The sequence below is a fragment of the Lissotriton helveticus genome, chromosome 9 (assembly GCF_964261635.1).
Source record: "Lissotriton helveticus chromosome 9, aLisHel1.1, whole genome shotgun sequence".
Lineage (NCBI taxonomy): Eukaryota > Metazoa > Chordata > Amphibia > Caudata > Salamandridae > Lissotriton > Lissotriton helveticus.
This window is the reverse complement of record NC_136070.1, coordinates 753,259,107-753,281,105: the sequence shown is the minus strand read 5'-3', so window position 1 is coordinate 753,281,105 and position 21,999 is coordinate 753,259,107.

The window sequence follows — 21,999 nt, the reverse complement described above, 5'->3', positions numbered from 1 at the left end:
AAAAGGAAATTGCCACGTTTCAGGTTAAATCAAGTGAGAGGCCTAATTTCACTTGTGTGTGTTGTCGACGCAGTTATTATAAGAATCAGACTAAGTTAGTGGATTTATATGCAAAAAGTGAAAGGGAAAATAATAGTGAATGGAAGGATTTCGCAACATACTTGATGGTAGAAAATTGTTTTGATTTGGGATCGGATCAACGTGTGTGTACTTATTGTTGTAACAAATTAAATCAAAACCAGATGCCTGCTAGAGCGGTTCATAATAATCTGGAATTGGTTGAGATTCCTTCTGAATTGAAGGATTTAAATACTTATGAATCTATTTTGATTCAAAGTATCCATCCCTTTCAGGCTATTGTAAGAATGGAGCCAAAGACAGGGAAATTGCCTCCATCAGATTTACAGAGAGGATTAAAGGGAAGAGTTGTTTATTTGCCTCTAGATTTGAAGAAAAACATTAACACAATTGGAGTAGAAAAAGTGGAAGAGGAACCTCTGGTTATCTTAGTTAATGGGGTTCCGACAAAGAATAAGAAAATATGGCAAGATTTAGTGGATGTTAGGAAAGTCAAAAAGGCAACATTGTATTTGAAAAAAAATAATAAGTACTATAAGAATGTATATGTTGCAGAAGAGGGAGTAAGTGAGGAAGAGGATAGCGATTTGTGTGCTGGTCAAATTGAGAAAGTAGAACCCTCTAAAAGTGAAGAAATATATGAACATTATAGTGTTCATCCTTTGCATTCCAAGGAAGTCATGGGGAATGCTATTGAGTTGTTTCAAATGAAACAAGCCAAAGGGAGTCCCATTAGTATTTGGGAGGAATGTTTGGAAGCTCGGTGTTTCCCACAGCTATTTCCAACAGGTCAAGGAGGAAGATATGATGAGCGACCTCATCAAATTCCTGCTTCTGAATACCGGACTTTACGATTGTATGCAGAAGATGCTAGGTTTCGACAATGCATTCCCTATTTGTTTCATCTCCTGTTTAAAAGCGATCTGTCTGGACTGTCATATGCAGTGAACCACATCTTGAAAAGTGGTATACAGATGCAAAACATCTCGGCAAGTGACTTTATGGATAAAGTCAATGTCCAAGACAGTATTTTGGATTGTCACCTGATTAATCTCATGGCGTGTCAGCGTGGTACTAATGAGTACTGGTACCGTTGTAATGGGGATTTAAAATGTATGCTGAGGAACTTAGGAACTCCCACATGGTTCCTCACTCTGAGCTGTGCCGAGTATGGCTGGGAAGACTTACTTGAATTTCTACGAGAGGCAAATGGAAACATTGAAAACATCGAATTCAAGACACCCGGAGAACTGTGCTCTTTGGATCCAGTCAATGTATGCAGGTACTTCAATCATAGATTTGAAGCTATGATGTCTTTCATCATGAATAAGAAGAATACACCTCTTGGAGAGGTGTTGGATTTCTTCTGGAGAAAGGAGTACCAAGCAAGAGGTGCTCCTCATATACATATGCTGCTGTGGATCAAGGATGCACCTAAATTTGGAACAGATCCAGAAGACTTAGTGATGAGTTTCATACAACAGTATTCTACGTGTGCTGTTCCAAACGCAAAGGAGAAGAAAAGCCTAAGAGAAAAAGTTCTAAGTTTCCAAAGCCATCGTTGTGGAAAGTACTGTCGTCGTAAATTCAGAAACAAGGACAAGTTCTACACCAAATGTCGTTTCGGCTTTCCACGACCGGTGATTTCTAAAGGAAGAGTAAACAGTTTGATGTCTTCGCTGCGACATAATGTGATGAAGAAATCACCTAAAAACACATACAATTTGAAGAGGAACGAAGAGTCCAAGTACATCAACGACTACAACCCAGTGATTTTGTCCATGTGGAATGCTAACATGGATATACAGTTTGTGGCTGATAACTGTATGGCTGTGGCTCGGTATGTGACATCTTACATCACCAAAAAAGAAAAGACAGAATTGAAGGATATGTGGGAGGACATTTCCCATGAAAAGAGCCTCAGTAAGAAGTTGTACAGTTTCAGTCTGAAGATGTTGTCACATCGAGAAATCGGAGCTTACGAATGTTCTGACCGGTTGTCTTCAGCAAGTCTCTATGCCAAATCCAGGAGTATCGTTTGGGCGAGTCTTGGTCTTGCTGCAACGCGTAATCGAGTTCTGAAACCTGTGCGGGAAATTGAGTATTTGGCGGAAAAGGAGCCAAACAGTACCGATATTTTGAAGACCAACATGTTGGATACATATTATCCAAATCGAAGCAGTCCCCTCGAGAATGTTTGTCTGTATGAGGTTCTACAAAATTACATATTCAAGAGGAACATCAAAGAAGATATTGAGAAAGGAGTGTATGCTGTAATTGGAAGTGAGGGATGTCTGGTCAAGCAAAGAAAATGCCACTTGGTAAACTATCGAAAATTGAGTGGCGAATCTCCTGAAAAAAAGGAGTTTTTCTATTTAGCACTTTTGCAACTTTTCAAGCCTTGGCGTGCAGAAGAGGAACTGCTTGGAGATTTCCTCTGTTACGAAGACTCTTTCACTGCCGCCAAGGAGACCATAGAATGTCCTGCTTTTCCCAAATATCTAGAAATGTTGAATGCGGAAATCGAGCAGGAAGCAACGATTGCAGCCGAGATTGCCAGAGACAGTTCTCAGGACAGTCAGAGTTCTGTTTCATTGAGTCAGGATCCACTAGGAGGACCTGTTATTGAAAATGAAGCTGCCACTGCCATGAATGAAGTGGAAAGAGCCATGGCACATGCACAGGAGGATGCGGTTAACTTAGAAGACTTGGAAAGACAACTCAACGTTGAGCAGAGGAAAATATATGACGAAGTTACCAAGAAAATTGATCATGGATTAAGTCATGAGAAGAAAGAGTGCTCATGTACGTCGTTGAAGCCTGTTCGACTGTACGTGAGTGGAGAAGCGGGAACTGGAAAAAGTTTCCTCATTAAAGCAATTTCATGTATTTGCAGGAAAGGACTGAGTCATCGCTGTCTTGTGTTGTCACCGCTCCAACTGGACTGGCAGCACATAACATTAAAGGTATTACTTTGCATCGTCTACTGATGCTGCCAGTGGAGCATGACAACAAATTACAATACCACAAGTTATCTGGAGATGCTTGTTGTGAAGTTTCAAGAGTCTTGAGGAAAATGAAACTTCTTATCATTGACGAAGTAAGCATGGTTTCCAATGTCATGCTTGCCTTTGTGCATTTGAGAATGCAAGAAGTTCTCAAAACAGAGTATGATGTGTTATTTGGTGGCAAACACATCATTGTTTTCGGAGATCTTCTGCAGCTGACACCAGTGAAAGGACAACCTGTGTTCAAAATGCTCACGCATGAAGATACCAGGAAGTGCCTAGGGAGCATTGGCAACGTCAATATATGGTTAAACTTCAATTATGCTGAACTGCATGAAAATATGCGTCAGGCGAAGGATGAAGATTACAAGAATATTCTACAAGATGTTAGAATTGGAAAAGTGACCAAGCATGGGAAAGAAGCTTTACATGCACGATTACTGTCAAATTTATATCCAGAACAAGATGTTGTGCCTGAGAATATTTTTCAGAAAATTACTGAGAAGAAATCTGGAATATGTTTGATGCCAACTCTTGCAGAATGTGCCATCTTCAACAACAAAATGTTGCATTTAGAAAACCAAGAGATTGTGAAACTGGAAGCTATTGACAGAGTAGAGCATATGGGATCAACAATTATTTTGTCTGAGAATTTGAAAACAAAATTGGATTCATTAGAGAAGACTATATCTAAAACTGCAGGTTTTGAAAAGACTCTGAATGTGTGCTTAAACTGCCTTATAATTTTAAGAAGGAATTTACATGTTGAAAGAGGTCTGGTAAATGGATCAATGGGTAATGTTGTTGATTTTGTGAAATACAGAAATAGAGATGGAATTGAATTTTTAAAAATTAAATTTGATGGCATTGAGGAAGTACAGCGAATTGTTCGTTGTTCTGCTAGATTTTTGCTTGTAAAAGACTTATATGTTCGCCGTAAGCAGTTTCCTGTTTGCTTGGCATATGCGGTGACAATCCATAAATCGCAAGGTTTAAGTGTAGACAGTGCATTGGTGAATATTGGCAGTTCTGTGTTCAAGGAGGGTATGGCATATGTGGCATTGTCACGAGTTAGAACTTTATCGGGATTGTACTTGATTGAGTGTGATGTCACAAACATTTGTGCGGATCTAGATTGTGTTAAGGAATACAATAGGTTAAGAAGAGAGTATGCGCCACATTTGCCTCAATATCCTTTGTTTGAGAAACGTGTGGTAGGCCGGAAACGAAGAAATGTGACCAATACTAGGGAGGTTGTAGCAAAAAGACGAAAAGTCGATGAACCTGAAATTATAAGCAGAAACAAAAAGGATTCTGTTGAAGATGTTGTTGGTTTTCAATTTGAAAACAGTTCTGGTGTCAACTGCTATGCTAATGTTGTGGTTAATGTTTTGTTTTCTCTAGAAAATGTAAAAGAAGAGATTGTGGTCAATTCTGATCAAAGATTTTGCAGTTTGTTAAATTCTGTGTTAGAGAAATGTAGCACTGATAGAACAAAAATAGAAAGTGTGTCTGAAATTCGAAATCTGTTAGACAGATGTTCAGGTCAAACACAATTCTCTCAAAATATTCAGCAAGATTGTCAGGAGTTTTTAATGTATATGCTTGATGTATTGCATGCTGAAGGTGTAGATGTAGATCACCTGTTTGGGCTTTCTTATCAATGGCAGCATGACTGCGAGAACTGTAGGGTATCAAGTACTACTAGTGTAGACTCAGAAAGATTTATATATTTAACTTTGCCAGACAGTAAATCAGTCTCCTTTAATAAGCTAGTAAAAGCAGCTGATCACAACATGGAGTGTAGCCAATGTAAATCTGAAATGATGTCAACATTATTTATACGAACATATGGCCAGTATGTCATTTTAATGTTCCAACAATGTAGGCCTGATGGAACAAAATTGACAACTTTAATTAAAAATGTTATTGCTTCGCAGTTGTCAATATCAGGAAGGACTTTTGTAACTGCAGCAATTATATATCATGATGGTCCTTCAATAACATCAGGACATTACACAGCTTATTTAAAGTCTAGAAATGGCTGGTCATTCTGCAACGATTCTGTTTTAATTTTCAAAAAAAAATTACCTTTTGACCTTAAAAATTCTTACCTGGTGTTTTTAAAACCAAAATTTTAGAGAAGGAATCTCGGGATTTGCTCTGAGGAATTTCAAGAGGTTCTAATGGCTCCTACACGATTTGGCCTTGAGGATAAGTGTAGTACAGAGTCAAAAGTTATTTTTGAGTTTTAAATAGTTCCTGGAAAAAAAGAAGATTTTCTTATAGAAAGTGGTGGGCAGAGATTAGTTGAAGGACAACAGAGTATTTCCCAAAGCAAACGGTGTTCTTACCATAACACTTGACGTCATGGAAAAATAACTGCACTTTGATTGAGTTCAGAAAAACGGTTTCTTTTTATAAGCTAATTCAAGCAGCCAATCAAGACATGGAGTAGAGGGAATGTAAGTCTGCAATGCTGTCTAGATTATTTGTCCAAACTTTTGATTATAATGTCATTTTAAAAATCCAACTATATAAACCTGATGAAAGTAAGTCTTCAACTTTAATTACAAATGTTGTGGCTACACAGTCGTTGATTTTAGGAAGAACATTTGTAACTGCAGCTATTATATGGCATGATGGTCATTTGACAAGATCCGCTTATCACACAGCTTATTGAAAATGTAAAAAAATTTGCTGTTTCGGAAATTATTCCCATTTGACTACGATACAATGTTGCATTTTTACTTAAAAATATTCTTACTTTCTGTTTTCAGAAAAGAGAATTTAGGGTAGGTAACTGGCGTATAATGATTCTAGAGGTTGATATAATTTTATCTACTGTTTTATATTGCTTTGTGATTAAAAGTGATGTAGAGAATTAAATAATTGTAGTAGTCATAGAGGTAGTGTAAGTCTGCTTCATAGTAAGCAGTATCAGTGTCATAGGAAATGTAGAACATGAGTGAGCAAGAAGGGTAAGATATTACTAGTCCAGGATTGTGAAAGTGATCTTGAACGTTTTCTTTCTGAAAGTTGCGGAAATAGAAAATGACGGGATTTGCTTACAAGAATTCCAAGAGTTATAAATGGCTCTTACATGATTTGGCCTTGTGGAAACGTGTGGTAGAGAGCGAGAAGTCATTTATTGTATGTAACATATTTTTCAAAACGATGGAGGTTTTCTTTCAGAAAGTGGCGGGCTGAAAATAAAAACAGCACAACCGAGTGTAAGCTGTTCATAGGACATCCTTCGACGTCATGGAAAGTAAGTTACTTTTGAGGAGTTCTGATTTCTGATTGGTTATGTTATATGGGTTTTTTAAACACAATCATTTTGATTGTGTTTTTTTCCCCCCGCTGTTATATGATGAATACCTTCAAGTCACTGTTTTTAGTGAAATTTGATACATTCTGAGAACAGCAAAAATAAACCATTTAACATGTATAATTAATTCTGTACTGTTTGTATTTATGATGTACATTTAGAACTGTGTAGGAGGCATGGAGAAGGTGAGGCTTCTGTAAGTGTCAAAGTTGTTGCATACACTGCTCACATTCTACGTAGTCTTTCATATGATAGACTACATTTCATGAGATACCTAAGCAAAGGAAACACAGGTGATGTGATTGTGGAATGAGCAAAAAAAATTGCACGTTTTTCAATTATATTACCTGTGTTTCCTAACATTACACATCACATTGTGTAGATGAGGTTTAGGCCTGTTCCAGGAGACAGAGGAGGTCTGACATTTGTTCAAGAGTGCAGTGGACATGACTCACTTCGTTAGTAGGCCTGCACATGTATTATCTCCTCTATACTCTTCAACAAGCCTAAATTTCATCTGCAACCCTGAGTAGGACTTACCTGAAACAAATCTGTGGATAGGTTACACCTTATCAGCATCTAGAAACAATTATTTAAAATGTTACGGGCCGTTTTATGAAGGCTGTGTGCCTCTTTTACGCCGCTGTTCCGTCACTTTTGTGTAAAAGATGCACCATGTTGCAAGATAGGCCTCAGTTCATTTCCAGCAAGATACCGTCAGTTTAAAATGTATATAATTAGGACTGTGTAGGGGGTATGGAGAAGCTGAGGCTTCAGTAAGTGTCAAAGTTGTTGCATGCAGTGCGTACTCTTTCATATGCTGGACTACATCTGCACAATGAGATACCTAACCAAAGGAAACACAAGTGATGTGATTGTGAAATGAGCAAAAGAAATTGCACGTTTTTGAAATACATTACCTGTGTTTCCTAACATTACGAATCACATTGTGCAGATGAAGTTTAGGCCTGTCCAGGGAAACAGAGGAAGTCTGAACTTTATTGGTTGGCCTGCACATGTATTATCTCCTCTGTACTCGTGAACAAGCCTAAATTTGATCTGCAACCCTGAGTAGGCCTCACCTGAAACAAACGTCTGGATAGGACACACCTTATTGCCATCCTGAAACAATCATTTAAAATGTTAGGAACAGTTTTATGATGATTGTGCACCTCTTTTGCGCTGCCATTGCGTCACTTTTGTGAGACAACAGCCGTGCAAAAGATGCACCATGTTCCAAGATAGGCCTTACTTCATCTGCATCAAGATACTGTTAGTTTAAAATGTATATCTTTAGGACTGTGTAGGGGGCCTGGAGAAGCAGAAGCTTCTGTAAGTGTCAAAGTTGTTGAAAAACTGTTTGTCCTTCAATCTTTTCCCTTGTCTTTTCTAATTTTTAAATATATGTTTTAATATTTTTCAAATGTTTGTTATCTCTTTCACAGATTGAAAGTATAAAAATAACAAGTGACTAAGTTAACGACAATTATAAGGTAAATGTTTTGTACTCTTTTCATTTTATTTCTATCACATTTAACTACTATTAGTTCCACTGCTTAATTTCTTTAACCCTCACTTTCCTGCCTTTGCTACTTCCCTCATTCCTTTCTCTATTACTTACTTACTCTACTCCTTCCACTCCTTTTCTCAGTCTTTCTCTTCTCATAGTTCCTCACTCTTGTTCACTCACTCCGTCTCTATTACTCTTAGTGTCCCTGACTGATCACTGTTTCACTACTTGTTCATTATGCTTTCTCTGTGTAGTTGAAGCACACTAAGGGGCATATTATGAACACAGCCAATAAAATTATTGCTGTTTTTATCGGCAGAAAACTGCTGCAAAAGCGGTTTTAGCTGCAGTTTTCTGCTGCGAAAGCAGCTTTAGCGACACATTTCTGCCGATAAAAGCTGCAAAACTTTTATTGCCTTTGTTGATAATATGCCCCTATGTTATTTAGATTTCTTTGCTGTTTCAATTATTCTTTTTCTGTTACTTCTTCTTTTCTGCTTTCTGTTTTTTCTCTCTGTTATTCCACATGTTTTAATCTTATTTTGAACATTCACTCACATTCTCTAAGAAACTCTTCTTTGTTATTCTTCTACTGTCCTTTTTTTCTTTCACTTCCTTATCTATTTTGTTTTTCACAATTATATCCTCTTCCATCTTTTCTTCGGTAAATAAATCTATTAAACAGTATCTCTGGTTTAGTCCCTATAGCTGTCTTTCTTTTAACATTACTCTCTGTTTACTTCCCTTATACTTACTCTTCTATTTTTATTTTTTTTATTTTTTTGGTTCGCTCCCGGTTCGCGTACCGGCGAGCGAACCGGGAAGCGAACCAAAAGAAATAGAGCTTGCCAGAGTGCTAAACATTCTAGCAATTTTTTTTATAAAGGGGAGGTAGTTCTGAAAAGAACTTTTTTTTAATGTTTTTGTTGTTTTATATTTTTTTTTTATTTTTCTGAACATTTTTTGTTTTTTTTTGTATTTTTTGAACAATTTTATGTTTTTTGGGTTTTTTTGGGGGGGAAACAACAAAAAACAGGCATTGGAAAGGGCTCAACAGGAGGAATTTTTTTTATTTTTTGGGGCGTTTAGAGCACTTGTGGTTTTCATATGCTCTGTTTATTAAATTAACACTCATATTGCCACATGAGAGTAAGGTACTGCAATATATACAGACTATCTTCATGTGGACAAAGTTTTCCTGAATGTTTGGCACTGTTTCCCGTGCCTCTGGCCCCGACAGAGATACCTGTGCCGATGTCCTGGCCACAGGAGTTGGTGGGTTGTCCTGGAGGTCACGCATCTCTGCCCGGCTGTAATTTAGTGGATGCCACCTCTGCATGTGACGGTGCATAGTATAGTTGCCGTAACTATACTTCTTATCTGTGCCTCTAGATAAGTCCTCTTTGCATATGAGGCACGTCACATACCGAGCATTAACTTTTTTCTGTCCTTCAGGAAAAGAAAAAACTGCCAAATGAAACTATTTTTATGATGAGATACCCGGGGCTCCTCTTGTAAAAAATGTGTTGCCTGTATTTCCTCTTCCTCTTCTTGATCCTCTTCCTCCTCTGTGTTGGGAAGGAACTGTGGAGGTGGTCCTCTCTTCCTATGAGGAGGTGGTGGTGGTGGTGGGGGTGCACCAGCTGCAGCTACTAGTGAAGCCATTTTCCACTCAGCAAAATAGGTCTTCCTTTCTTAAAGTTGAAAGTCAGAGTGAGAAAAAAGGTGGGGGCTTTCATCATTTTGGAAAAAAAATAGTTCTAAACCAATGAAAAGTGTTATTTTTAGGTCACCTGACCTAGCCTTACATCATTAGGAAACCAAAAGTGAAATGAACAAATGAAAAGTTTTATTAACAAGTCACATGACCTGTTACGCTTATGTTACGCGCTGCGGAACGCGCTCCAGATCGCTTCCGGTTCGCGCTCCAGAGCACTTCCGGGTGCGCTAACGCGGCGCGTCATAAGACGCATTACGCGGCAACACGATACGTCGCGCTTTCGCGACGCGCCCCGGATCGCTTCCGGGGAGCTGCGTTTCGCGTCTCAGTTCGCGTACCGGAGCACTTCCGGGTGCGCTAACGCGGCGCGTCATAAGACGCATTACGCGACAACGTGATACGTCCCGCTTCCGCCACGCGTCACGATGTTGATTTCTAACGCGGCAGTTGCGCAAATGGAACATTTACCGGTTCGCGGACCAGGTCGCGGCACCAAATTGAGCTAACGGGAAGCTTCCCGGTTCGCGAACCGGGAGCGAACAAAAAAAAATAATAATAAAAAAAATTATTAATAAACATATAAAATATATTTTTTGATTTAAAGAAGAATACATTTTACAGCTTTTGATATTTGCTATTAAAAAACCATTGAAATTCACTGAAAAAACCATAGGTTATAGACCATATATAGTTAGGAATTAGCATTTACAAAACCTTGAAAATTCACTGAAAAAACCATAGGTTATAGACCATATATAGTTAGGAATTAGCATTTACAAACCTTATTTTACTCACACAAAACCATTGAAATTCGCATATATAGTTAGTTGCACTAACTATATATCGCGCACCCGCAATCCACTGCTGATGATGTCACATATTACATCATTCATGACATGGTCAGTGACATCACTGATGACATCACTGATGACATCTCAAATGACATCACTGATGACATCACTGATAACAACATCCAGTGATTTTTTGTTTCTGTAAAGTTTAAATATGTCTTACATATTGAAGAATGAGTGGATGTATAAGTGTCTGGACGAAGGATTTAGTAGGTGCATGACTGACTGTATGAGTGAGTGATTAAATGTGTCTCACTGAGTGCATGGGTTAGTGACTAAACTGTCTTAATTTGTGCATCATTATGTCTGTTGTTCTGTAAACTGCTGCATGTGTTGATCAGTAGCTATATGAGTAACTATATGGGTTATTGATTGATTGTCCAAGTATTTGTATGGGAGACTGAGTGTGTGTGTGGCTGGCTGGGAGGTGTGTGACTCTGTGCAGATCAATGTGTACTTGTATCAATGATTGTATAAGAGAGTAAGTATGTGTTAGTATATGTTTGAAAATGTAAGGTGCTCTATGTTTAACTGTATAGATTAGAAAATGGAAGTGTGATTGATTCTTTACAGGACTGACTAGGTGTGTGAGTAACTCCATGGATGAGTGGCAGAGTGTGAGTGTCTGTATAGGTGTATGAGTGCATATGATAGTGTTGTAAAGATGAGTGATTGTATGTATGAATGATTGTATGGGTGAATGAGTGAATGTGTGTGTAGATATAAGAATCAGTGAGTGCGTATGTAGTAACTAGTATTGGTGTGTCAATGGTTTCAAAAATTATATTCTGTATTTAACACTCGGTGTAACAGAGGTTATATTAAAGTGTGAGGAGATGCATTGTATTGTCACATTAATGATATCATCATTGATGTGACCATTGATGTCAAATGAGATATCATCAGTAATGTCATCAGTGATGTCATTTGAGATGTCATCAGTGATGTCATCAGTGATGTCACTGACCATGTCATGAATGATGTAATATGTGACATCATCAGCAGTGGATTGCGGGTGCGCGATATATAGTTAGTGCAACTAACTATATATGGAATTTCAATGGTTTTGTGTGAGTAAAATAAGGTTTTGTAAATGCTAATTCCTAACTATATATGGTCTATAACCTATGGTTTTTTCAGTGAATATATACATCTCATACTTACAATATCTCTCGGCCTTCGGTCCAAACGCGCTGTGCAGCTAGGTCATCATCATCATAACTCCTGTTTTCCACCACGGATTTCCTGAAAAGCAAATGCAATCAAGATTAGACTGTCGCAGCAGTGCTCCGACAGAGACACCAAAACCCACCCACAAACACCAGGAAGCCCCCCAAACAGGCCCCCGAAAACGCTACATTGAGCAAGATGTCAGAAGAAATAGCAAATAAAAATTCTGTATGGATTTTGTCTAAACCACTTCTATCCGGTATTAGACCTTCACAGGAATGCCCCAAGAGACCCGCCAACCCACCCGCAAAAAAGCACGCGACAACACCCCCAAACAGCCAAAAAACAAAATCTCATACTTACAATATCTCTCGGCCTTCGGTCCAAACGCGCTGTGCAGCTAGGTCATCATCATCATAACTCCTGTTTTCCACCACGGATTTCCTGAAAAGCAAATGCAATCAAGATTAGACTGTCGCAGCAGTGCTCCGACAGAGACACCAAAACCCACCCACAAACACCAGGAAGCCCCCCAAACAGGCCCCCGAAAACGCTACATTGAGCAAGATGTCAGAAGAAATAGCAAAAAAAAATTCTGCATGGAGTTTGTCCAAACCACTTCTATCCGGTATTAGACCTTCACAGGAATGCCCCAAGAGACCCGCCAACCCACCCGCAAAAAAGCACGCGACAACACCCCCAAACAGCCAAAAAGCAAAATATCATACTTACAATATCTCTCGGCCTTCGGTCCAAACACGCTGTGCAGCTAGGTCATCATCATAACTCCTGTTTTCCACCACGGATTTCCTGAAAAGCAAATGCAATCAAGATTAGACTGTCGCAGCAGTGCTCCCAGACCCCAAAACTCACCCACAAACACCCGGAACCCCGCCAAAGAGCACCTCAAAGGCAAGCAAGTCAGCAAAAACGGCAAGAAATTTCCGCCTCATATTTGGTCTAAAACACTTTTATCCGTTATTAGAGCTTCACAGCAATGGGCCCAGAGCCGTCAACTCACCCACAAAGAAGTAGAACACCTCCACAAGTGCTGAGTCTTTCTTCATTGGGCGTAATCCAGCCCTCTGCTTTGAGGGAAATAGGAGTCTGGAGGAGGAGGATAGAGGAGCATGTTCTTCTGAACTTGTGAACCTGAGGAATGTAGACTGCGGCACCTTCAAATCAATAAGCAAACAAGTGAAGACAGTTCTGCTGATGGACTTGTTTTTGTGATTAGGTGATTAAAGTTTGAATTAAATTAACTGTGCAAAACAAAGAAAGACAGACACACAGGAATAAAAGTGAATAAGGAAGAAAAAGAAAGTTATTGATTCATTGTCTCATTTTCAGGGCTCGGTGTCAGGGAATAAGAATAAGAGTTCGTCATCATACTCTGCGAATTCAGGCAGGATGAGGTCAGCATCACCTAACAGAGAACAAATTCCCTCATCTACGTTGCTGTCCTCCTCGTCTTCATGCTGCGTGCTTTCTCGTACTTTGTAATCTGGTGGTATGAGGTGCTGATTCATCTTGATCATTGTTAGCCTCTCCACATTTTTGGGCAAGAGGCGGCTCCGTTTGGGAGTTACAATGCCACCAGCAGCACTGAAAACACGTTCAGAAGGCACACTTGCGAGTGGGCAAGACAAGTAGTTTATAGCCAGGTTGGAGAGCTGTGGCCACAATTGTTTTTTCCCATGCCAATACTGCAATGGCTCATCATTAAGAAAGACCTCTGTTGAGTCATTCAGATAGTCCTGCACCATCGACTCAAGGTCCTCAACGGTTCCTCCACTTTGGTTACTTTTTGCTGTGCTTGTGACCTGTTTTCGAGAACCGTACCCAAGCCAAGTTAGCCAATCCTCTTCAGCAGCCAATGTTACTCTTGTGAGTGGTGCAGATGATCCGGTTGCCGGTGTCTTTAACGGCTGAGAGGTCACTTGTGCCAGAGCCACAGGTGCAGAAGTGGATTCTTTTGACTGGGGATGGCCTGCTGATGCTGATGCTGATGTACTGCCTTCTCCTTCAATATCCTGCCGTTCTTTTTCAAACCTCTTGGCTGACCAGGCTAGCCAACGTTTGTACTTTTTAACATCTTCATCAGTAAAAGGAAAGAATGCTTGGCCTGCCAGCGCCTTTTTGTAGCGTGGATCCAGAATAGTAGCACAAATGTAATGCTGTTCTGAGTTGATCATTTTAAGACGTTCATCACCACGTAGGCGCTCTAATAATTTCTCCGACAAAACAAAAGGGTCTTTGTTTTTTTCATCTTTTTCTAACTCAGAAGACACCGCCTTCAGTTGGTGCTCCAGCATGCACAACAATGGGATAGGTTTTCCCAAATTACAGTCCTCCTTGCTGACTGCACGCGTGAAGACCTCAAAAGGACGAAGCATGTCTGTCAGGCTTTTAACTATGTCCCATTGTGCCGCTCCCATCCTCAGGTCCTTCTGAGCTGTACCCTGTTTTAAGAAATAGTGATCGAGTACCGTATACTGCTCATACAGACGCTCAAGCATGTAGAAGGTTGAGTTCCAACGTGTTGCCACCTCCTGGATGAGTGCTTTCACTGGCATTCGACGTTCATGTAGCAGGCTCCTCAGATGCTTCCGGGCCTTAAAAGAATGGCTGAAATGGTTGCACATTTTTCGGCAGGTGGCCATTACCTCGCACGCTGGACTGTCTTTGTCACTCAAGAATTTTTGAACTACCAGGTTGATACAGTGCGCCAAACACGGCACTCTGAAATAGTCACCCAGCGACATGGCCTTAACTACATTGGCGCCATTATCTGTGGAAACATAACCAATCTTGCGTTTTTTTGGGGATAGCCAGTAAAAGACCTTTTTGTTAAACTCATCCAAAATGTTTCGTGCTGTGTGACTTTTCTCCAAGCCAAACATGGCTAGTGTTGCATGTTTCCGAGCAGCTTTAAAAACTTGGTCCGGGTCAACACCTGTGTTTAGCTTTGCTTTAACCCCTGAAAAAGAGACCCAGTGTGCAGTGATGCACATGTAATCAGCGCCTACGCCACTGGTCCACATGTCTGTTGTCAGATGTATAGTGTGAACAGCACTCTTCTGCAAAGCTGCCCCAATCACCTCCAGCACATCTTCATGTAGTGCTGGAACCGCAACTCTGGCAAAATAGAACCGGCTAGGGACCTTCCATTTAGGGCAGAGCGCTGCCACTAATTCTAGAAAACCTACCGCTTCTACAAAAGAAAAAGGGAGAAGGTCCACAGCTAGCATTTTAGCCAGCTTAGTGTTATACAGACGCGTCAGTGGGTGGTTGCGTTCATATGGCGCGTCTGAACAAAACATGGTTCTAATGTTGCCCTGGACCAAGCATTTACGGGATGATAATGACTTCGTTGACCCAATTATGCTCGCTGGTGAACTTTTTCGCGTTGGTGTCTCACTCGCTCCAACACTCTTAGTGTGCCTCACATGGGGTGTGCTGCTGACAGGGGTACTGGGTGTAAGTGAAGTGTTTGACACGTCTTCTTCCTCCTCGTCATCATCAGATGAAACATCAACGTTTTCTTGACTTCCAATTCGGGCTTCCTTGATCGCCTTTAGGTGCGCAAACCATAGGACAGCGTGCTGTCTCTCAAGATGATCTCTCTGGCCTCCGGTACCATAGTTGGTACCTAACTTACCACGACTAACTCCAACCTTACAAAGGGTACAAATGGCGAACTTTTCCCTTTTTGGGCAAACAGTAAAGAAGTCCCAAACTGGGGACTTGAAGTGTCTGTGGGGCCTGGGGGAGGCGGCGGTACTGGTGGTGGTGGTCATGCTGCTAATGCCAGATGAAGTGGAGTATCTGGATTGCCCAACTTTTGTACGTTGTGCACTTTCACCGCCACTAATTAAGGTCGAGGTGGATGGAGGTCCCTTCTTGTGAGAAAGAAATATGGAAGCGGTACAAGTTGGTGTACTACTTAACTCCAATGATTGTGGTTTTTCCACTGCCTCCTCGTCGACAACATCATCATCATCACGCTCAGCAGCTTTTCGGGCTAGGGTCAAAATGTCTGTTTGCTGCATGCCCGCTGGGGCTGCAGTGACCTTTATGATGACTGGGTCGTCGTTGTCAGAGTGTTCATCAGCAGCAGTATCCGCCACTTCTTGTTGAGCCTCATCATCACACTCCATAACTCTGAGACTTTGGACGAGCTTCCTTTTACGCTTAACTACCTTTGTCAGATCATGGTGTGCCTCACTCTCAGACGGCAGTGGTGCTGGTTCCCAATTTTGATCCGTATCATCAGAAGGAGGTGTGCTTGAAGAAGATGTAGACACCACCCTTGATCTCTTCCTTGCTAGGGGTGTGGAAGACAATGAATGATCATCAGGAGGAGTGTCTTCCTCAAATGATACCTCGCCTTGATTGTCGATTTCCTGATGTGCCCCTACTTCGGGAGGAACAACTATTGTGGGCACTTGTGACCCTCCATGCACCTCTGCTTGCGCATCTCCTTGCGCCGCCTCTCCTTCCACATGTACTTGGGCTTGTACTTGCACATGTGGTTTTTGTTGCGGCTGTGGTTGTTCAACACTCGTCAGATGAGTTACAACAACCTGTGTTGATTGAGGGACATTGCTGCTACTTTCTTGCGATTAGCTAACATCACTGGTCGATGGTGATTGAACAACTAGACTAACTGCCTCTGCAGCAGTCAAGGGCTTGGACTTAAGTTGGCGTGGTGGTGGTGGTGGCACTGAGCCCAATGTAGCGGGGGTGCTCCTCCCAGCTTGGTCCCCAGCAGATCCCGCTGCTGCTGCAGGCGTACTTTTTTTTTTCCTCCCAAAAAAAGGGGCGGCCGGCACACCAGTCTCCTTGGTAACTTGCTTCTTCTGCTCCTTACTGGCAACTTTCTTGCTAGAGGAGCTACGGGGAACTTTTTTTGGGGCCATCTTCTTCAGAGCAGGTCAGAACAGCAGGCAGCAGTTGCACGAGTTGCAGAGTTGTCTGTGTCCAGACGTGACGCCGCGTGCCGTTATGCTGCACACACACACCGCTGCAGGACTTCTTCCTGGCACTGGTGGTTCTCTTGAGTCTTGTGCACCTAAAAGCAATGGAAGACAGAGGAACATCAGTTCAGTTATACACCCCAAAAAATGGAAAAACACAGAAAAATCAGCACAATCCCATGCCATCCATGATGTTTACATTCAAGACACCACACCACACAGAAAGACTAGGCCCATGCAACACTCACTACCCCTGGGCATAATGGATGAAAAGTAGGCAAAATAAGTGCAGGCCTCAGACACTGCCACTCTTCAAAATGGCCCCTTGCACCCCAAGCACATGTTGCCTTTACCAGCCAGCACTCAAGATGGCCACCACCACCACCCACATGGCCAGTCCACATCAACAGTACACCCCAAAAAAACTGAAAAACACCCAAAAATCACCACAATCCAATGCCATCCAGGATGTTTACATTAAAGAGAGTGAGACCCCACAGGCACACTCAGTCCATGCACCACTACCCCTGGGCAAAAGGCCACACCAGCAGCCCCAAAAAACGACAAAAAACACAAAAAACACAAAAAACAGCACAATCCCAGCCCATCCATGGCCTCAATGGTGTTTAAATTCAAGAGGACACCCCACAGAAAGACTAGGCCCATGCAACACTCACCACCCCTGGGCAAAGGGCCCTACCAGCAGCCCCAAAAAACGACAAAAACCACAAAATTCAGCACAATCCCAGCCCATCCATGGCCTCAATGGTGTTTAAATTCAAGAGGACACCCCACAGAAAGACTAGGCCCATGCAACACTCACTACCCCTGGGCATAATGGATGAAAAGTAGGCAAAATAAGTGCAGGCCTCAGACACTGCCTCTCTTCAAAATGGCCCCTTGCACCCCAAGCACATGTTGCCTGTACCAGCCAGCACTCAAGATGGCCACCACCACCACCCACATGGCCAGTCCACATCAACAGTACACCCCAAAAAACAGAAAAACACCCAAAAATCACCACAATCCAATGCCATCCAGGATGTTTACATTAAAGAGAGTGAGACCCCACAGGCACACGCAGTCCATGCACCACTACCCCTGGGCAAAAGGCCACACCAGCAGCCCCAAAAAACGACAAAACACACAAAAAACAGCACAATCCCAGCCCATCCATGGCCTCAATGGTGTTTCAATTCAAGAGGACACCCCACAGAAAGACTAGGCCCATGCAACACTCACCACCCCTGGGCAAAGGGCCCCACCAGCAGCCCCAAAAAACGACAAAAACCACAAAATTCAGCACAATCCCAGCCCATCCATGGACTCAATGGTGTTTAAATTCCAGAAGACACCCCACAGAAAGACTATGCCCATGCAACACTCACTACCCCTGGGCATAATGGATGAAAAGTAGGCAAAAAAAGTGCAGGCCTCAGACACTGCCTCTCTTCAAAATGGCCCCTTGCACCCCAAGCACATGTTGCCTGTACCAGCCAGCACTCAAGATGGCCACCACCACCACCCACATGGCCAGTCCACATCAACAGTACACCCCAAAAAAACCAGAAAAACACCCAAAAATCCCCACAATCCAATGCCATCCAGGATGTTTACATTAAAGAGAGTGAGACCACACCACAGGCACACTCAGTCCATGCACCACTACCCCTGGGCAAAAGGCCACACCAGCAGCCCCAAAAAACAACAAAAAACACAAAAATCAGCACAATCCCAGCCCATCCATGGCCTCAATGATGTTTAAATTCAAGAAGACACCCTACAGAAAGACTAGGCCCATGCAACACTCACCACCCCTGGGCAAAGGGCCCCACCAGCAGCCCCAAAAAACGACAAAAACCACAAAATTCAGCACAATCCCAGCCCATCCATGGCCTCAATGGTGTTTAAATTCAAGAAGACACCCCACAGAAAGACTAGGCCCATGCAACACTCACTACCCCTGGGCATAATGGATGAAAAGTAGGCAAAATAAGTGCAGGCCTCAGACACTGCCTCTCTTCAAAATGGCCCCTTGCACCCCAAGCACATGTTGCCTGTACCAGCCAGCACTCAAGATGGCCACCACCACCACCCACATGGCCAGTCCACATCAACAGTACACCCCAAAAAAACAGAAAAACACCCAAAAATCACCACAATCCAATGCCATCCAGGATGTTTACATTAAAGAGAGTGAGACCCCACAGGCACACTCAGTCCATGCACCACTACCCCTGGGCAAAAGGCCACACCAGCAGCCCCAAAACGCGACACAAAACACAAAAAACAGCACAATCCCAGCCCATCCATGGCCTCAATGATGTTTAAATTCAAGAGGACACCCCACAGAAAGACTAGGCCCATGCAACACTCACCACCCCTGGGCAAAGGGCCCCACCAGCAGCCCCAAAAAACGACAAAAACCACAAAATTCAGCACAATCCCAGCCCATCCATGGCCTCAATGGTGTTTAAATTCAAGAGGACACCCCACAGAAAGACTAGGCCCATGCAACACTCACTACCCCTGGGCATAATGGATGAAAAGTAGACAAAATAAGTGCAGGCCTCAGACACTGCCTCTCTTCAAAATGGCCCCTTGCACCCCAAGAACATGTTGCCTGTACCAGCCAGCACTCAAGATGGCCACCACCACCACCCACATGGCCAGTCCACATCAACAGTACACCCCATAAAAACAGAAAAACACCCAAAAATCACCACAATCCAATGCCATCCAGGATGTTTACATTAAAGAGAGTGAGACCACACCACAGGCACACTCAGTCCATGCACCACTACCCCTGGGCAAAAGGCCACACCAGCAGCCCCAAAAAACAACAAAAAACACAAAAATCAGCACAATTCCAGCCCATCCATGGCCTCAATGATGTTTAAATTCAAGAAGACACCCCACAGAAAGACTAGGCCCATGCAACACTCACCACCCCTGGGCAAAGGGCCCCACCAGCAGCCCCAAAAAAACGACAAAAACAACAATAATCAGCACAATCCCAGCCCATCCATGGCCTCAATGGTGTTTAAATTCAACAAAACAGTTGTATCATGCACCCATAACCAACCCTGGTCCTACTGGATACTGTGGCTACCCACAATATATTGTATTTAATATTCTGAAAAAGTTCCAAAATTGTAGTTGCAACAACTGTAATGCCCCAAACAAACTTACTTGTGAAAGTTGATTTCTAATCCAAAAGTGATCCAAAGAAAGTCGAAAAGGCCTCAAATCCAAATATCCAGCAGCACCCACAAAAAGTAATCCTTCCAGGTCAAGGTCCAAATGAAAGTGACCAGCACATGAAGAAAGCACTGGGAGGAGCCTGCTGGACAGGAACAGGAAGTTGGAGACTGTGGGGCACTTCCTTCCTCCCCCCCCCCAAAAATGGACTCCTTGCAAAAAAAAAAGGCCATGCAAATGTCAACCTGAGGAGTGATTCTGATAAAAATTATCATTTTCTGAAGGTTTATCCTGTTTGCTGGTGAATTTCTTGTGCAGAATTGCAAAATCTCTATTTCGCGAGTGCGAGATTGTTCCTGTCCGCCGCAACTACGTGTTCGCAATTGCGAACTCTCGCGAGGCGTGCTGTGCAAGGTGGCAAGCCGCGATTACGTATTCGCGGGCGCCAAACTCCCGCGGGATCCCGCAGCAAGATCCAAAATGGCGCAGCACTCGCTAAATATGATCGAAAAAAACAACTCGGCAAACGCTAAATGACGGAAAGTGAACGCCGTGCACCACGCCGCGCGCCGCAATATTGTATCAACAAGCAAAAAATCCGCCGCGAGCGAATTCACGGATTTTCGACAAATTCGCGAGCGTTCGCGGATTGCGAATTTGCCGAAAATCCGAAAAATCCGCGAGCGGAATGGATTTTACGCCCATGCTTAGTGCCGCTGTCTGAGCTGTTTCAAGCCCATCAATGGGGCTCCACGCTCACATCCAGCTTGTCAATCCTTCATGGATGCCTCCACATTGAAACTCCGTGAATCGGAGGTCCGTGGCCCCAAATTTCCGGGTGGTGCATCTCCCGCGGCTGGGAGGCCGCGTATAAATCAAAGCTCCAAGGTTCCCACCTGTTGGAGACGCACTCTGACATCCACTGCAGCAACCTTCATGAGGTAAAAGCTGGATCGGCAAGCGGATCCAGTCCACAGCATGCCTGTCGATTCACGCCGGACACGTTTCTTGCTACTTGCACTCTTCAGCGGCGCGACAGTCATTTTGGCATAGAGGCCACACCTCCCACTTAAAAATATGAGCCCTCCAATGGGCGACTCAAATGAGTCTGCACTGGTTTGTGGGTCCTGTAGTGTGTGCCCCAGTTATGTGCCGCTGTCTGAGCTGTTTCAAGCCCATCAATGGGCCTCCAAGCGCACATCCGGCTTGTCAATCCTTCATGGATGCCTCCACACTGAAACTCCGTGACCCCAAATTTCCGGGTGGTGCATCTCCCGCGGCTGGGAGGCCGCGTATAAATCAAAGCTCCAAGGTTCCCACCTGTTGGAGACGCACTCTGACATCCACTGCAGCAACCTTCGTGAGGTAAAAGCCGGATCGGCGGGCGGATCCAGTCCACAGCATGCCTGTCGATTCACGCCGGACTCGTTTCGTGCTACTTGCACTCTTCAGCGGCGCGACAGTCATTTTGGCATAGAGGCCACACCTCCCACTTAAAAATATGAGCCCTCCAATGGGCGACTCAAATGAGTCTGCGATGGTTTGTGGGTCCTGTAGTGTGTGCCCTAGTTATGTGCTGCTGTCTGAGCTGTTTCAAGCCCATCAATGGGCCTCCACGCACACATCCGGCTTGTCAATCCTTCATGGATGCCTCCTCATTGAAACTCCGTGAATCGGAGCTCCGTGGCCCCAAATTTCTGGGTGGTGCATCTCCCGCGGCTGGGAGGCCGGGTATAAATCAAAGCTCCAAGGTTCCCACCTGTTGGAGAGGCCACACCTCCCACTTAAAAATATGAGCCCTCCAATGGGCGACTCAAATGAGTCTGCGCTGGTTTGTGGGTCCTGTAGTGTGTGCCCCAGTTATGTGCCGCTGTCTGAGCTCTTTCAAGCCCATCAATGGGCCTCCAAACGCACATAGGGCTTGTCAATCCTTCATGGATGCCTCCACATTGAAACTCCGTGAATCGGAGCTCCGTGTCCCCAAATATATCTATTCATATATTTACAAATACACACATATATATATATAAATACACACATATATGTAAATACACACACACACATATATATATATTGCTGCACGCTTTTCGTATCCCGAAAAAGAAAGGCCGGCACGCTGGTATCCGATTGCAAAATTTTTTAATCACCAAA